General features: G+C 40.3%; 1 pseudogene; it reads left to right on the top strand.

Annotated features, from left to right (window-relative positions):
* The first annotated feature begins 1,312 nt into the window (after positions 1 to 1,312).
* LOC127446693 (D-aminoacyl-tRNA deacylase 1-like) lies at positions 1,313 to 13,941 on the top strand (annotated as a pseudogene).
* Positions 13,942 to 15,462: the final 1,521 nt, after the last annotated feature.

Below are 15,462 nucleotides of genomic sequence, written 5' to 3'. Positions count from 1 at the left end.
CTCAGAACTCAAACATGAGTTGAGAAATGAGCTCAAATTCAAAATGAAAAAATAAAATAAATAAATAAATAAATAACTGTATCCTTTAAATCTTAATAACTCAAAATTAATGTGTTTATTTCAGTGTGAAGACATTTCAAGCAGTCGTTCTAAAGATTGCCCTCTGATTATGTCACATAAAAAAATTATTCATAATGAAAAAAGGTAAAATATTTATTATCATTATTGAATTTTCCTGATTATAATTCAACAAGAATAGTAGCTAATCATAATCATTCTCCCTCTAACTGAAGCTCATGTAGAGACTTTTAACACAAGTCTGGTTTTTATTTTTTATTTTTAGTTCTTCCCATGTGTGCAATGAAGATATTAATTCATATCTGACCAAAAAAATAAAAAATAAATAAATAAATAAATAATTGCACAACAAATTGCACACAATAATCATTTTTATTTATATATTTTTCTATTTGTCACACTGCAGGGCATTGTGTCACACAAGCGGACATTATAAACAAAACATAAGACATGTTAAGGTTTTGTATAAGATCATTTTCTTTTGTCTTTGAAACTAGTTGAAAGCAAATGTAATGCATTTTATGCCTCTGAACCCATGCTGCTGTAAAAGAGGTCCAAGAAAATGGTATAGCAGGGGCACAAGTACCCATTTATTAGGGTGTATGCAATATGAACATTGGCACACACACACACACACACACACACACACACACACACACACACACACACACACACACACACACACAAAACAATTCTCAGCCATATTTGCAATTACTGTCAACTGATCCCAAGCTCCTTTTTAGTGGCTGCATGAAGTCAATTCCTCTCAAGTTCATCACATTAACTGTGGACATTCATGTGCTACTTCTTTATAAAGCAGAAACTATGGACATTATGTCAATTGTTTTATCATTTTGAGTTACTTAAAAAAAAATTGCTTGAAAATTGTATTTTACTATAAATTTCTTTATTTTAAAATGGTTTTCATATTTTTGTGCAATACAATTAAATGTGTAAATTTTTAAGTGAAGCTTTAAGAGTGTCTGAAAACCTTTTGGCACTGTAGCAGTGAATTATATTATATCTTGTGTGCACTAGTTTCATTTCACTTTGAAAATCATGGTAGTCTGGATATATTTGAATGAAATTAGATGTTCAGGAACAAATTATGCTTGTCAAACAGCTTTCATCTGTTAGCATACATCTGAATATGTGGACTCCGCTTTTAGTCCACAAGGGAGCAGCACCGTGAAAACCGGAAGTCGTGTGGGACACATGATTGAAGACCAAAACAATGAAGACGATCATTCAAAGAGTTACCAAGGCAAGTGTATCAGGTACGACACAAAGCTCTTATTTTCACAATGAAGACTGCTGACAGCCATACTTTACCTTTAATAATTTCGTTGAAATTATTTAAATGAACATTAAAGTTTTATACAGCTGTGCGTCTCTCACTTCTGTCATGTTTGCTGCATGCTTCAACACATGCACAATTATAATAACTTTATTGCAAGTTATAAACAATTTTTTTTAATGTACCTTTTAAATTGCACACGCATAGCTGATCATACAGCTCGTGTTACCTTTACTTTATTGTATACAATTTCTTCTGAGGTCATGCTGACGTCATCCGTGCATATTCAATTGATGATGTTCTTGCAACATTCTGAAACAGTTGGAGAGAAGCAGATCAGTTCAGTAGGCAGAGGACTTTGTGTGTTGTTTGGCATCTAAGTTGAGGACACACAGAAAGATGTTGACTACATGTGAGTACTGATGTCTGTCCAAGATTTACAGTTTTGTGGCAATGTGTCTAGCATTCTATCAAGTACTAATAAATAATATACATTTATTAGTCTGCCTTCTTGATAGATCAAGTAAAGTAGTAAAACCATAGTAACCACAATAATTATTATAGTAAAACCAATATACTCTAAAAAAAAAAAAAAAAAAAACACAAAAAAAAAAAACATGGTTAGCTTGCAACAGTCATGGTTACTACAATATTACAATAGAAAAAACATAAAACATTTCTGCCAAAAACTATAGTTACTACACTGTAAAATAATAGTTAAATTATGGTATTTGTATAGTAAAGCATCTCCGGTTAGACATGTAACCTCGGTTCCCTGAGATGAAGGGAACGAGACATTGAGGTAAATGCTTTTTGGGAATTCCTACTCCGACTACTTAGTTGTGAAGTACTTGTACAATAACGGCAATCCTGAGATTGGCAATGGTGTTTGAGCCCCGCCCCTTCAGGTGCGCTGTTGGCCTATATAAGCGGGTGCGTGAACACCATTTCTGCAGAATTTTCTGACTGAAGGACAAGAGCGCATTGCTCGAACCTCAAAATTCTGAAATAGTAGCGCGGCTAGATTTCGCAGTGTCTCGTTCCCTTCATCTCAGGGAACCGAGGTTACATGTGTAACCGGAGATGTTCCCTTTCGATTCAGTTCACTCAACATTGTGGTAAATGCTTTTGGGGGACGGAGCCCCATCACGCCACACTACATAACATCATACCCCCTGAGGTATAAACACCTGAAAAAGAATAGGAAGTCACAGGCCTACAGGAGGTGACTTATTAAAAACATATCTTCAAATGTATGAATTAATGAATGACCCCACATGGTGAAAACCAGATGGAAGTTAATCTCAGCCTGGGAATCTATATGAACCATATAAATACACACAATCCAAATTGAACCACTTCACAACCAAAGGTTGGGAAAGGAAATGTATTCCTAATTGGAAGCGCTTGTGACTTCTAAGGGGGGTAATTTCAACAACAGCCTATACACAGGTGGCTGTACCAAAATATACATATATCAGGTAGCCTGCCCATAATAAAAGGGCCTGGGCTTACCTGCTGAGTGCTGGAACAATAAGCGCTCTAGAGAAAGAGGACTTTGAAAGAGATGGATGCCACATAGTGTTTGTGACGACCAACCTGCTGCAAAACATATGTCCTGTAAGGACACATCATTTGTCCATGCCCATGAAGAGGCCATGCCTCTAGTTGAATACGCTTTCACACCAATAGGGCATCTCACGACCTTTGATACATAAGCGAGGGCACTCGCGTCAACGATCTAGTGAGAGAACCTTTGTTTTGAGACGGACATTCCTTTTGTGCATCCTCCGTAACAACCAAAGAGCTGATCCAACAGCCTAAACTGGCGGGTGCGCTCCACATACATGTGTAATGCCCGCACAGGGCATAACAACCAAATGCATCAACTGCTCCTCATCCGAATTAAACGGTGGGGAAAGAAGGCTTGTAGGCAGACTACCTGAGCCCCAAAGGGCATGGATAGAACCTTAGGCACATAGCCTTTCTGGGCTGACAGTGGCTTTGAAAGACCCAGCCCAAATACCAAGAATTAGCTGTCAACTGACAGCGCCTCCATATATCCCACCCGTTTAACTGAGGCCAAAGCCAAGAGGAGTGCGTTCTTAGAGAAAGCACATACAACTCAACAAATTCCAGTAGTTTGAATGGAGGGCTCATGAGAACCTTCAGCACCAGGTTTAAATCCCAAGCTGGGACTGTAGCAGGGCGAGGGGGTTTAGGAGCCTCACTCCCTTGAGGAACTGAAAAATAGAACATGTCTGCCCATGGAGGAGCCAGCCTCCAGGGCGTGGTATTCAGCCTGCGCTGAATGCATCCGTGATTACCACCTTTTGCCAGAAGACCTGACCCAGCATGATGCTGTTAAAAGGTTGGAGCTGTCCAAGGTGCTAGAGCAGCCAGACAGCGTTGGAGAGGTCTCATGTAAAAGACCAAACAGTGCAATGGTGGATGATTTTCGCCCAGTTTGACATTGCCATTTGTATAGCCTGGGCCTTAGAGTTTTAAATTCCTGTGCTCGCACAACAGAGCCTCTGATCAGGCTAATAATAGCCCATCATAGAGGTCGTTCAAAATGCGCACACCGCTCAGCTTCAACGGAGCGAGCACTGCATCGATACACTTCGAGAGTGTGGAGAGCCAAGGAAAGAACTCTGAATTAATAAGCTGTTCCCTCAAATGTGAATCTTAAAACATCCTGAGATGATGTGCAACTCGTATATTTAAGTATGCATGCGTCCTTTAGATCTGTTGACACAAATCAGCCCGAGGGCGGATGTGTGGTCAGATCTGTTTTTGAGATCCTGTTTTAAATGGGCACTTTGCGAGCGTGCAATTCGAGCATCTCAGATCTAAAATGGGCCAAAGCCCGCCGTCTTACTCCGAAACCGAAGACATCGGCTGCAGAACCTTTGTGTACACCGCAGTACGGAACAAGCTCTATCATGTTCTCTGCTAGGAGATTATGAGTTCCTGCATGCAACATAGGCACATTCTGAGCCGAGACCATAGATGACCGTAGTAAGCGAGATAATGGGTGCAATAGTAAAAGAAGTGTGGAGGGCTTCTTCGAGTGTGTGCGCCTCGTGCAGTGCAGTGAGCGCTTTTCTCTTATGAGAACATCCTTTATTTAAACACAACACACAGAAGCAACATTCTGTGTAATATCCCAGTCCCAACGAACACCAGCGGGGAGAGGGAGAGAAATGAGAATGTTTGTGTGTTTCATGAAGGCATCATGGGCGCTTTTCTCTTTTTGTAAGAATCATTCTTTATTTAACACATCACACGGAAACATCATTTTGTGTAACATCCCGGCAAACTCTGGCGGGGAGTGAACAGCTTGTGATGTGTGTGCGTCTCATACAGCGAATGCTTTCTCTTTTATGTGAGAACATTCTTATATGAACACCACACAGAAACATATTTGTGTATCATCTCAGTGACCTACAGCGGGGAATGAGCTGCATATGAATGTGTGCGTCTCAATATTTGCGACATTTCAAATTTTTATGAAAACAGTTTGTGTTCACAATTAACAATACACTAAAACAGCCTGCGTGAAGTCTCCCGGCGAACGCCAGCGGGGAGGCGAAGTGAACAACGTGTAAATGTGCGTGTGTGTCGAGCATGTGCAGCGCGAGTAGACGCAACAAGCACTTTCTCTATTGCATGAGAAGATTGTTTATGTGAAAATTATCACACAGAAATAACACATGCAATCTCCCAGCAAACTCTGGCGAGGAGGGGAAGTGAACAGCGTGTAAATGCGTGCGTGTCGAGCATGTACAGCGCGAGCAGACGCAACCAGTGCTTTGACTATTGTGTGAGAAAATCACCACACAGAAACAACACGCATGCAATCTCCTAGCGAACTCCAGCGAGGAGGGGAAGTGAACAGCATGTAAATGTGTGCATGTCTAGCATGTGCAGCGCGAGCAGACGCAACCAGTGCTTTCTCCGTTGTGTGAGGAAAATCATCACACAGAAACAACACACATACAATCTCCCAGCGAACTCCGGCAAGGAGGGGGAGTGAACAGTGTGTAAATGTGCGTGCGTGTCAGGACGTGTTGCACGCACAGACGCAACCAGCGCTATCTCTATTGTGTGATAACATTGTTTAAGAACAAAACACACAGAAACACATCTGTCTGTCATCCCGGCATACCCGGTGAGGATGAGCAGCGTATGAATGTGACGTGTTGCAGCGAGCGCATTTCTGTTTCTTGTGAGAACATCCTCTATTTAAACACAACACAGAAACTATTCGATGGCTCGGCTGACTTTGGTGGAGCCGGATCAGCAGGGGCAGGGCTTTCCACCTGGTGCTGATCTGAAATAGAGTGGTGAGTCATCAGACTGAATCAGCTTGAGGCAACCACGAAATATGGGCTGCATCTGAAACCAGGAAAATGCTACCTTCGGAGGCTGTATAGGGAGGTAGGATGAAACTAAGGTGCTTTTCAAACTGTTCAGAGACCAGTTTCCTTAAGATTTCCATTCATTCAAAACTGCTGTCAGTTAAGTCATTAACCGATTAGGCAGCAAGTCAGCTGCCTACGTTTTTGGATGCAGCCTTTGTGTCACATCCATGATTCTGTCATGGCACGTATCAACTTGAGTCGATGGCTTGTTTTGAACCGCGGTCCTCTGACATTAAGGCCAGCACTTAATGAGGCGAGTTAACACGCAAGCCAGATCTCGCTTATTGCGAGGGAACGCAAATTTTATTGCGAGTGAATATAAACTATTGTGAAGGAACACAAAACTTATTGCAAGGGAACGCAAAACTTATTGCAAGGGAACGCAACACTTATTGCGAGGGAAACCTTATTGCAAGGGAACGCAAAGCTTATTGCGAGAGAACGCAAAACTTATTGCAAGGGAAAGATTATTGTGAAGGAACGCAAAACTTATTGCGAGGGAATGCAAACTATTGCGAGGAAACGCTAAGCTTATTGCAAGTGAACACAAACTATTGCAAGGGAACACAAAGCTTATTGCGATTGAACGCAAACTATTGCGAGTGAACGCAAAACTTATTGCGAGGGAATGCAAACTATTGCGAGGGAAAGCAAAACTTATTGCGAGATCATGCAAAACTATTTCAGAAACGAATTCCCTTCGTGTCCTCTAAGGTGCTCCGTACTTTCCCATACAACGTGCACAGAGTGACGAAAACACCATAAAATAATCATAAAGTAGTCCATGTGTCTTGATATGGTAAATTCAAAGTCTTCTGAATCTATATGATGGCTTTGTGTGAGAAACAGATGGAAATGTACAAACAGGTGAGTTAATGAATTAATGTCATAGTTAAATATTTTGCTGTCATCAACAACAAATCCGCACATTGATCCGTTTTAGTGTTATGAGTGTTGCCATGGTAACAAATAATTTCTGGCTCCGAGGAGGTGAATAGTAATTCCGACACAACCTGAACAAATTATAAATTATCATTTCTGTGAACTATTCCTTTAACCTAAAAAAGTATTTTCTCTAAGTCTGATCTGTATGATATTTTTTATTAGGGTACATAAGATTCTGAACTTGCGTTTGTTTGGGGATGAGAACGGGCGTGCGTGGAGCCATAGTGTGATGGACAGAGAGCTGGAGGTGTTGTGTGTGAGTCAGTTCACTCTGCAGTGTATCCTCAAGGGAAATAAGCCTGACTTCCACTCCGACATGCCGGCTGAACTGGCCCAGCCCTTCTACAACAACTTATTGGAGCAGCTGAGAAAAGCATATAATCAAAGGTGAGAGCAGACCAGCAAAGGTGCAATTCCTCTGATGCTGAAATAGCAGCAGTTAAACCCTTTTGAATTAGTCGCTTGCTTGAAAAGCATAAGATTTTGTTACTGTTTAAAGGTATTTACTGCACCAGTACAATGTAGTAAGTAACCTATGGTGCGTTTACATCATGTCTGAAACTATGACATTTTCCAGTTTATGTTGCTGTCAGTTTATGTTGCTTGCCATATTTAGTCAGATGGCAACTACACTTTAGTGTTTGTATTAACTAATCAGTGTCATTGTAGAAAGTGGGTTAGGCAATTGGAGAACACATAGGCACTGATTTTACACCTTTTGAACCTTTGTACTTTGTAATTATGTGTTGTAGATCGGCAGTTTGGTGTATATGTGCAGGTACACATTCAAAATGATGGACCTGTGACTATTCAGCTAGAGTCTCCTTCTGGTCCCATTGATCCTAAACAGGTATTCATCTTTAATTTTGAGAAAGAGTAGATGGTTTCTAAGAGTTCTTAAACTTAACTTGGGTAAAATAACTTTGTCATACCAGAAAGTTATCTTACCCTTTAGAAGTTGCTTGATAGTACATATTAAAGCTGAAGTGTGTATACTTTCTCGTATCCCAGCTTAATATGCAGAGACAGCCATAAGTTAGCCATTCATTTGTTGTGGATGTTTTGAGCGAACTGTTATAACAGTCACAAGCCTTTTACTGGGCTGTGGTGCTAGCATGTAATTTTCTTCAGCACCGCTAGGGGTGCTAGATTGCCTTAATTGTTGCATAAATATCGGTGCTCAAATAGAGCAAGGTAGTACAGCATGTGGAGATGGAAGCATGGCTTGCTAGCTGTGCTCATACAATCTTGAGTGCTTGCTGAGGAACACCTGTTTTAAGCTAAAAAAAAATACTTTTCGTGATTTGTAGAAGACTTTTTGTCAAGGGATTGTCAAGCAATATAATTGTCTTGGATTTTGAGAATGCACAATATAGCTTACCATCCAGGGATGATGAAGTTCATGATGAGATGTTCCCACTCTTGTCTCCCAAATCTTCTTCCAGGCCTTCATTACACTTCTGCCTTGCCATACCTACTCCAGAAGTACCAGACGAAACCTTACAATCCATCCGCCAACTAACCCTAAAAACAGACACCACAGATTAGTTCAAAACACAACTGGAGAATCTTTTGAGAGATTGGCCGACTGTCTGTACTCACGAAATTGGACATTCCAAAATAGGAAGACACAGTATAATCACCACAAATGAAGTACCTGTCAGAAAGATTATACAGAGTGTCAGTAGACAAACAACAGTTTATTGACAAAGAAATTCAAGAGATGCTAAACAAAAACATTATTTGTCCTTCAGTTTCCCCATGGGCTTCACCAGTTGTCATTGTACCTAAAAAAGGAGGAGGTTCAATACTGTGTGTAGACTAGGGTTGTCTAAATGCAAAAACACACTTGGTTGGCTACCCCATGCCCCAGATCCAAGATATATTAGAGTCTTTGCATGGAGCAGATACTGGCAAGTTGAATTGGAGCCTGAAAATATACCAAAGACTGCATTTGTAACTTCTGCTGGCCAATTTGAATTTCTACGTCTTCCCTTCGGTCTCAAGAATGCTGCTGCATCGTTTCAAAGATTGATGGAATATGTAGTTTGAGACATCAAAGGGAAATGTTGATTCATTTACATTGACGACATTGTGGTGTACTCAAAAGATGTGCAGGAACACTTACAACACCTGAACCAAGTTTTTAGCTGTCTACATCAAGCAGGTCTTACTCTGAATCTTAAGAAGTTTAACCTTGTACAGAGATCACTCACTTTCTTAGGCCATGTTGTATCCAGGGAAGGAGTCAAAACACATCCTTCCAAGGTAGCAGCAATCTGTGATTTCCCAGTACAACAATCACTCAAGGATGTACAAAGATTTTTGGGATTGACAGGTTGGTATTACAGATTCATACCAAATTTCTCAGAGAAAGCCGCACCTCTTCATGCTCTAAAGCAGATCTACTGGGACATGGAATGAGGCTGTCAAGATGCTTTTGAGAAGATCAAAAATGACTTAACTGAAGTTCCTGTTCTGATTCCTCCTGATTTTAAGTCTTTCAAGGTGCAAACTGATGCAAGTGACATTTGCCTTGGAGCTATTTTAATGCAAATGACAGATGGAGAAGAACACGTGATTGCTTACGCATCATGACTTCTTCGTGGAGCAGAGCAATCGTATTCAGTGTCAGAAAAATAATGTCTCGCTGTTGTGTGGGCCATTGAAAAATGGAGACCTTATTCGGAGGGCAGAACATTTGAGGTAATCATTGACCATGACTGACTTGGGTTTTCCAACATCCTAAACCTTCATCAAGGCTGACACGATAGACTGTTCGTCTGCAAGGATTTGAGTTCAGTGTCAAATACAGAAAGGAACAGTGCAACATAGTGCCAGACACCTTATCACGGAGCCTAGACACTACACCACCTCATATGATAGTCATGGTCAAAGCTACCAGTTCTTCTGTAACTCCATCCAACTTACCTGTAGACTAGCCTGACATTGCTACAGCACAACAAAACGATCCAGAGATTCAAGAGTTATGCAATAAGACTACTTCTCAAACCTTCCAGTGTGCATTATGTTCTTGAAAATTGTTTCTTGTTTAGTAGTGTACCAGATGATCAGAAAGGACCGAAGCTACAACTAGTCATACCTACCTGTCTGCAAGGTGAGTTTCTCAAATGTGCCCATGACAGTCCTTTAAGTGGTCACCTAGGTCCACTTAAAACACTGCTGCTACTGATAGAAGTTGCTTACTGGCAAGTTTGAGATCTCACATATGGAAATACTGTAATTAATGTCAAACTTGCCAAAAGTACAAACCATGATTCTCAAAATTATCAGGCTACTTGCAGTCAACTCCCGTCATAGAACCTGGGTATATGCTTGGTGTGGATCTGATGGGACCATTTTCCAAAAGCTCCAAACAAAATGAGCATCTTTTAGTTGTTTTTTGACTTGACTTCCAGTTCCGGTGAGAGTACGCTGTGTGCAGTTTGGCTGCCGCTTCTCATCGATGTCATTTCATTGTTTGTTTTGTATTCTTCATTGTTTGTTATTTTTATTTTTCCTCCCTGTTTTGTTTCATGGATGCTTGGATTACTGTCATGTTTATCACTCAATGTTTCGCTGTTTAAATCCTCAGTCATTGGCGCAGATCTACTATTGTCGGGAGTATGCTGTGCTCAACCTGCTACTGTTTCTCATCGACATAGTTTGTGTTTTTCCCTTGCTAGACATTTAGATTCACCTGTATCGTCATCATCTAATGTTTCCTATTTGGATTTAAAATCACTAACGGAATCTATTTTTTGGGACTACTCTTCAAATGTACTTCATAAACTTATATAAACTTCTTACTTACCTGTGATGCCTGCTTACCGAGACGTTCAGGTGCCTCACTTCTCAGCTCCCCTTGAACCCTCTGCCCATGTCCACCTGTGCGTATCTTACCAATCTGCACTACCGGTAAGTTATTTTACCGGTTTCTTATTGAGCTGTGCTTTGTGCGGGTTTGTCTATTGTTATTATCCGGGTCTGGGTAACGTAGTGTGGTGTGGTGTGGCATGTTTACAAAAGTCTGTGAGTGCCATTCATCTTGGCTTGAGTAAGGTGATGTTTTCTGCAAATAACAAACCTTTGGTCGTGAGACCAGTGGCCCTTCTTGTATTTGGGCTCATTCTGGTCTTCTCTGTCAAAATGGAACTTTATTACACCCCATCGCAGTTGCGCCATCTGAACTGTTTTTCCCAGTTGGATTCAATAACATATGAAATTTGTAAAACCCTCGAAATTGCTCATCTGCCTCGCTATATCCATCGGTGTCGTAAACGCTGGTGGATACATGACCGCCCCTCTAAATCCTCGATTCCTACGATCTGGTCTAATGGGCCGGGGCATCGGCAACGTAAAGAAACTACTCCCAGCCGTGACATTAATTCTCATACTGTCATACACCTTGATAAAGATGTGTCTTACAACGCAGTGGTACTTGTGTGCCACAAAGACACAACTTTTCTCTTTTGAACACCCGCTTCTTGGCTGGCAAAAGTACATTACTCAGTAACATAATCATTGAGAGAAAACTGTACATATTATTTCTCACTGAAACCTGGCAAACACCGAATGACTTTATCAAATTGAATCTCCTGACTCCCCCTGGATATTGTCACTTGTCAAAACCATCTCACTGGCAGGGGCGGTGGCCTGGCAGCTGCTATTAATAACAATTATAAGACTGCTCATATGGATTTCCATGATGTTATGAGCTTTGAATATTTGTCATTTAAAATAGCTGGTTCTGTCCCACTTCTGGTACTGCTGATTATTGACCCCCTAAACATCATGCAAATTTTCTCTCTGACCTCACTGAACTACTCACTCTCGCATGTGCACAACACCAAAATATAATTATGCTTGGTGACTTTAACATTAAATTGAAAACCACAATATCCTATCGTAACCTTAAATCCATAAACACTTCTAATTTCTCTGCTGCTATCTCTGTCTCCTCTCTACCATCCTCTATCGAACTTTCTTGCCCAGATGAAATACTCTCAATTTATAATGAGACTATCTCTAATGTACTAGATGCACTTGCCCCGCTTAAGACTAGAACTGTCCCCTCAACTCATTCCTCCCCATGGTTCACCCCTGAACTCAGAGTAATTAAAGCTAAGGGCAGGCGTCTTGAACGAATTTACAAGAATAAGGGACTTTATGTTCATACAACTGCTTTCTCTGATCATATGTTACAGTACAAATCAACCCTTAACACTGCATGCTCTACCTACCTATCCACTGTTATTAGTAAATCCAAGTGCAAACCCAGATCACTTTTCTCTAAGATTAAAAAACTTCTCAAAACTCAGCCTGCTACTCTTACTGGCTCTAAAGACTTGTGTGAATCTTTTTAAACTTTTTTCTTAGATAAAATTGGTCATATTTATCAGGTTTTCTCTCACTCTGCTCTTTCAGAACTTTCTCCTGCACCTTGAGTCCACACCATCATAGCATTTTCACCTACCAACACATCCTTGGTTGAACATCTGATTGGTAAATCAAACTCTTCCTCCTGCCAGCTTGATCCATTACCAACACATCTCCTTAAAAACTCCTTATCTACTCTCATTTCACCCATCACCCATATGATTAACAGATCCCTTGCTACTGGCCACATACCGCTACGACTAAAAACTGCTGCTATTACTCCAGTACTCAAGAAGAATGGCCTTGATAATACAGTCTTGAGTAACTTTAGGCCTATCTCCAACCTTCCTTCTCTAGCTAAGGTATTAGAAAAGGTGGTTGCCGCTCAGTTACAGTCTCGCTTGGAAAAATGCAACTTGCTTGAACCTTTTCAATCAGATTTCCGCCTCCTCCACAGTACAGAGACGGCCCTTTTAAGAGTGGTAAATGACCTTCTCCTCGCATCAGAACCTGGTACCCTCAGTCTCCTAGTCCTATTAGACCTGAGCGCAGCTTTTGATACTGTTTGTCATTTCGTACTCCTTACCCGCCTATCTGCTATTGGTATTACTGGTACAGCTTTTCAGTGGCTAACTTCATATCTCTGTTATAGGCAACAATTCATCAGTATTAACAAACACAAATCTCACTCTGTCACTGTTAAACGTGGTGTACCTCAAGGATCAGTTCTTGGTCCACTTCTTTTTCTTATCTATATGATTCCATTAGGCCAGATCATTCGTCGCCATGGTCTTAGTTTTCATAGTTGATGACACACAAAGTGGTGGCTCAGCGGTCAAGGCTCTGGGTTACTGATCAGAAGGTTGGGGGTTCAAGCCCCAGCACTGCCAAGATGCCACTGTTGGGCCCTTGAGCAAGGCCCTTGACCCTATCTGCTCCAGGGGTGCTGTATCATGGCTGACTCTGCACTCTGACCCCAGCTTAGCTGGGATATGTGAAAAAAAAAACAAAGAATTTCACTGTATATGTGCAAATGTATAATGTGATAAATAAATACAATTATTATTAATTATTATTATGACATTTCCATTGACCTTGATGGAGTCCTAATTAGGCCTTCACCCATTATATGAAACCTGGGAGTGTTATTTGACCCTACACTGTGTTTTGAAGCACATATCAGCCAACTTGTTAAATAAAAACGTACCATTTGAGATGGATTCACCGTCTCCCGCTTCCTACTTTAATCGAAGGTTTCGGCACCAGTGTAACAATGTTCACAGTGAACATTGTTACACTGGTGCCGAAACCTGGGATTAAAGTAGGAAGCGGGAGACGGTGAATCCAACTCAAACAGTGCGTTTTTATTTCTTTTAAACTCAATATTTCCACGGTCGCACTCAGAACTCCACTTTTCAGTAGACATAAAACAATAGAGTCTATCTCCAGCTCGTGTCTCATCACTCTCTGTAGGGACTGGTGTCTGGCTTGCTCTTAAACCCGTCTCCACTCTCACTGCAATGACAAACAGCTGTTGAAGACAATCATTGCCAGGTGATGATCCTTACCGTTCTCATCTCCTGATCTCACTCTCCATTCACAAACCAGCGCTTAACCACACCCCCACCATCACACTCTTCTTTTTTTTTTTTTGTCTTTTGCTTCAGCTGTCCAAACAAGAGAAGTAATTGCAGCGGAAAGAGAAAACACGATCGAAAGGCCCCTCTGAGTCCAGAGAGAAAGGTGCACTCTAAAGGAGATCCCAGTGTGAGCAGTGGAGCAGAGGGAGATGTGTCATCTGAACGGGAATCATAGAGTGCATAATGGTGAACTTCACTGCCACTGTTATACCTTATTTTCACTTATTTTCCATGTTAAATTTGTTTAATTTTATTCAGCTAGTGACCTGCCTTGCTACCGTCTGTATCGGTTGCTATATCCTTAGGCTGCAACTCTGCGTACTACACAAATAGCACTCTGAACAGGAGACTCTAATGACATAAGTTTAAAAATGCATAGCAGACAGGCATATATTGGTTTGAATAAATCATTTATCTATAGTTTTTCCGTATGAAATAGACGTTTATTATGATCAACGGGAACGTGCCTATGATGTCTTAAAATGCTGCCTGTTGGCAACTTAATAGAATTAGGAACAGAACAAATGATGGATGATTACACTCATGATTTACTGGAGCCTTTTCCCCATTTTTATTAATAGGAATCAAGCACCAGGGGTTGGTCTGTGCTGTCGGTGGTTTTTAGGCTTCTAACAGTGTTTTTCTTTGTTCTTGTTTGTTTAATAGGATTTTGCAGCACACAGATGAGTCCAGCTTCCAGAGGAATTCTGCTGTCTTCAGGGACATCTGTCTCATTACTGTCACTGTCAATGGTCTGACATTGTGCTCGGCCATATTTTCTTCTGAAACTTGGATTGTATATAAACACCAGAACAAGTGGCAGCTCCACAGTTACCAGTAGAAAGAAAAAGACTCGGGTACACTTTCAGTGGTATATTAGTGCCACTTTTGGACACCAAATCTGAATATTTAGTGTGCCATCTTATTTATTTAAGTGTATACATCTCTGTGATGTGTTTTAATAAAAAAATTGCAAAGAAAAATATGCCCTTTCTTAGTATATTCTGGAAAGTAGCATCGTATTTCAATATTTTTCCCATTACATTGAAATGATTAACAGGTGATGCAATGGAGCCAGTTGCATTAGACACATAATTTGAAATTGGGTGGTTTACAGATTAAGTCACACTTGAGTTCATACTCAGACTTCAGTGTGAACAGCTAAAAGAGCACAAAGGAGCTTTTGTGAGGTAGTCAACTTGCATAAAACTGCTCCGCATAAAAGTTTAAGAAGATTATCCTTGAATGTGAAAAACAGCTGTGTTTTCCTCCACTTTTGCAAATGTGATAATTTACACTTGGAACATTAGAGTTAAAGGGTATTGAAACGTAAGTGATCAGGCAAGGATTTGATGTGCTTGCAATTTTTTTTATTTTTTTTTTATGGAAATAATAATAGACATTGGATCTACAACATCAATGACATCCATAGCAAAGTAAAAGAAATGTAGAAGTTACAATTTAAAGTATAACAGCTACAGCTATACAGAGTTATAGAAATATTGGCTAAAATAAGGAACAGACAACATTTTAAAGTCTTAATCTTATACCAAATTCTTTTACTCATTTTTAATGTTCTAAATTCAGTGTTTTAGTTTTTTATCCATACATAAATAATAATAATAATAAATAAAAAAAAGTTTATGGGGATCCTGGAACATGACATTTGATTTCCGTATAAATAAAAAAATAAATT

This window comes from Myxocyprinus asiaticus, chromosome 9 (genome assembly GCF_019703515.2).
Source record: "Myxocyprinus asiaticus isolate MX2 ecotype Aquarium Trade chromosome 9, UBuf_Myxa_2, whole genome shotgun sequence".
NCBI lineage: Eukaryota > Metazoa > Chordata > Actinopteri > Cypriniformes > Catostomidae > Myxocyprinus > Myxocyprinus asiaticus.
Note: the sequence above shows the minus strand (reverse complement) of the source record. Positions and strands in the feature narration are given on the sequence as shown.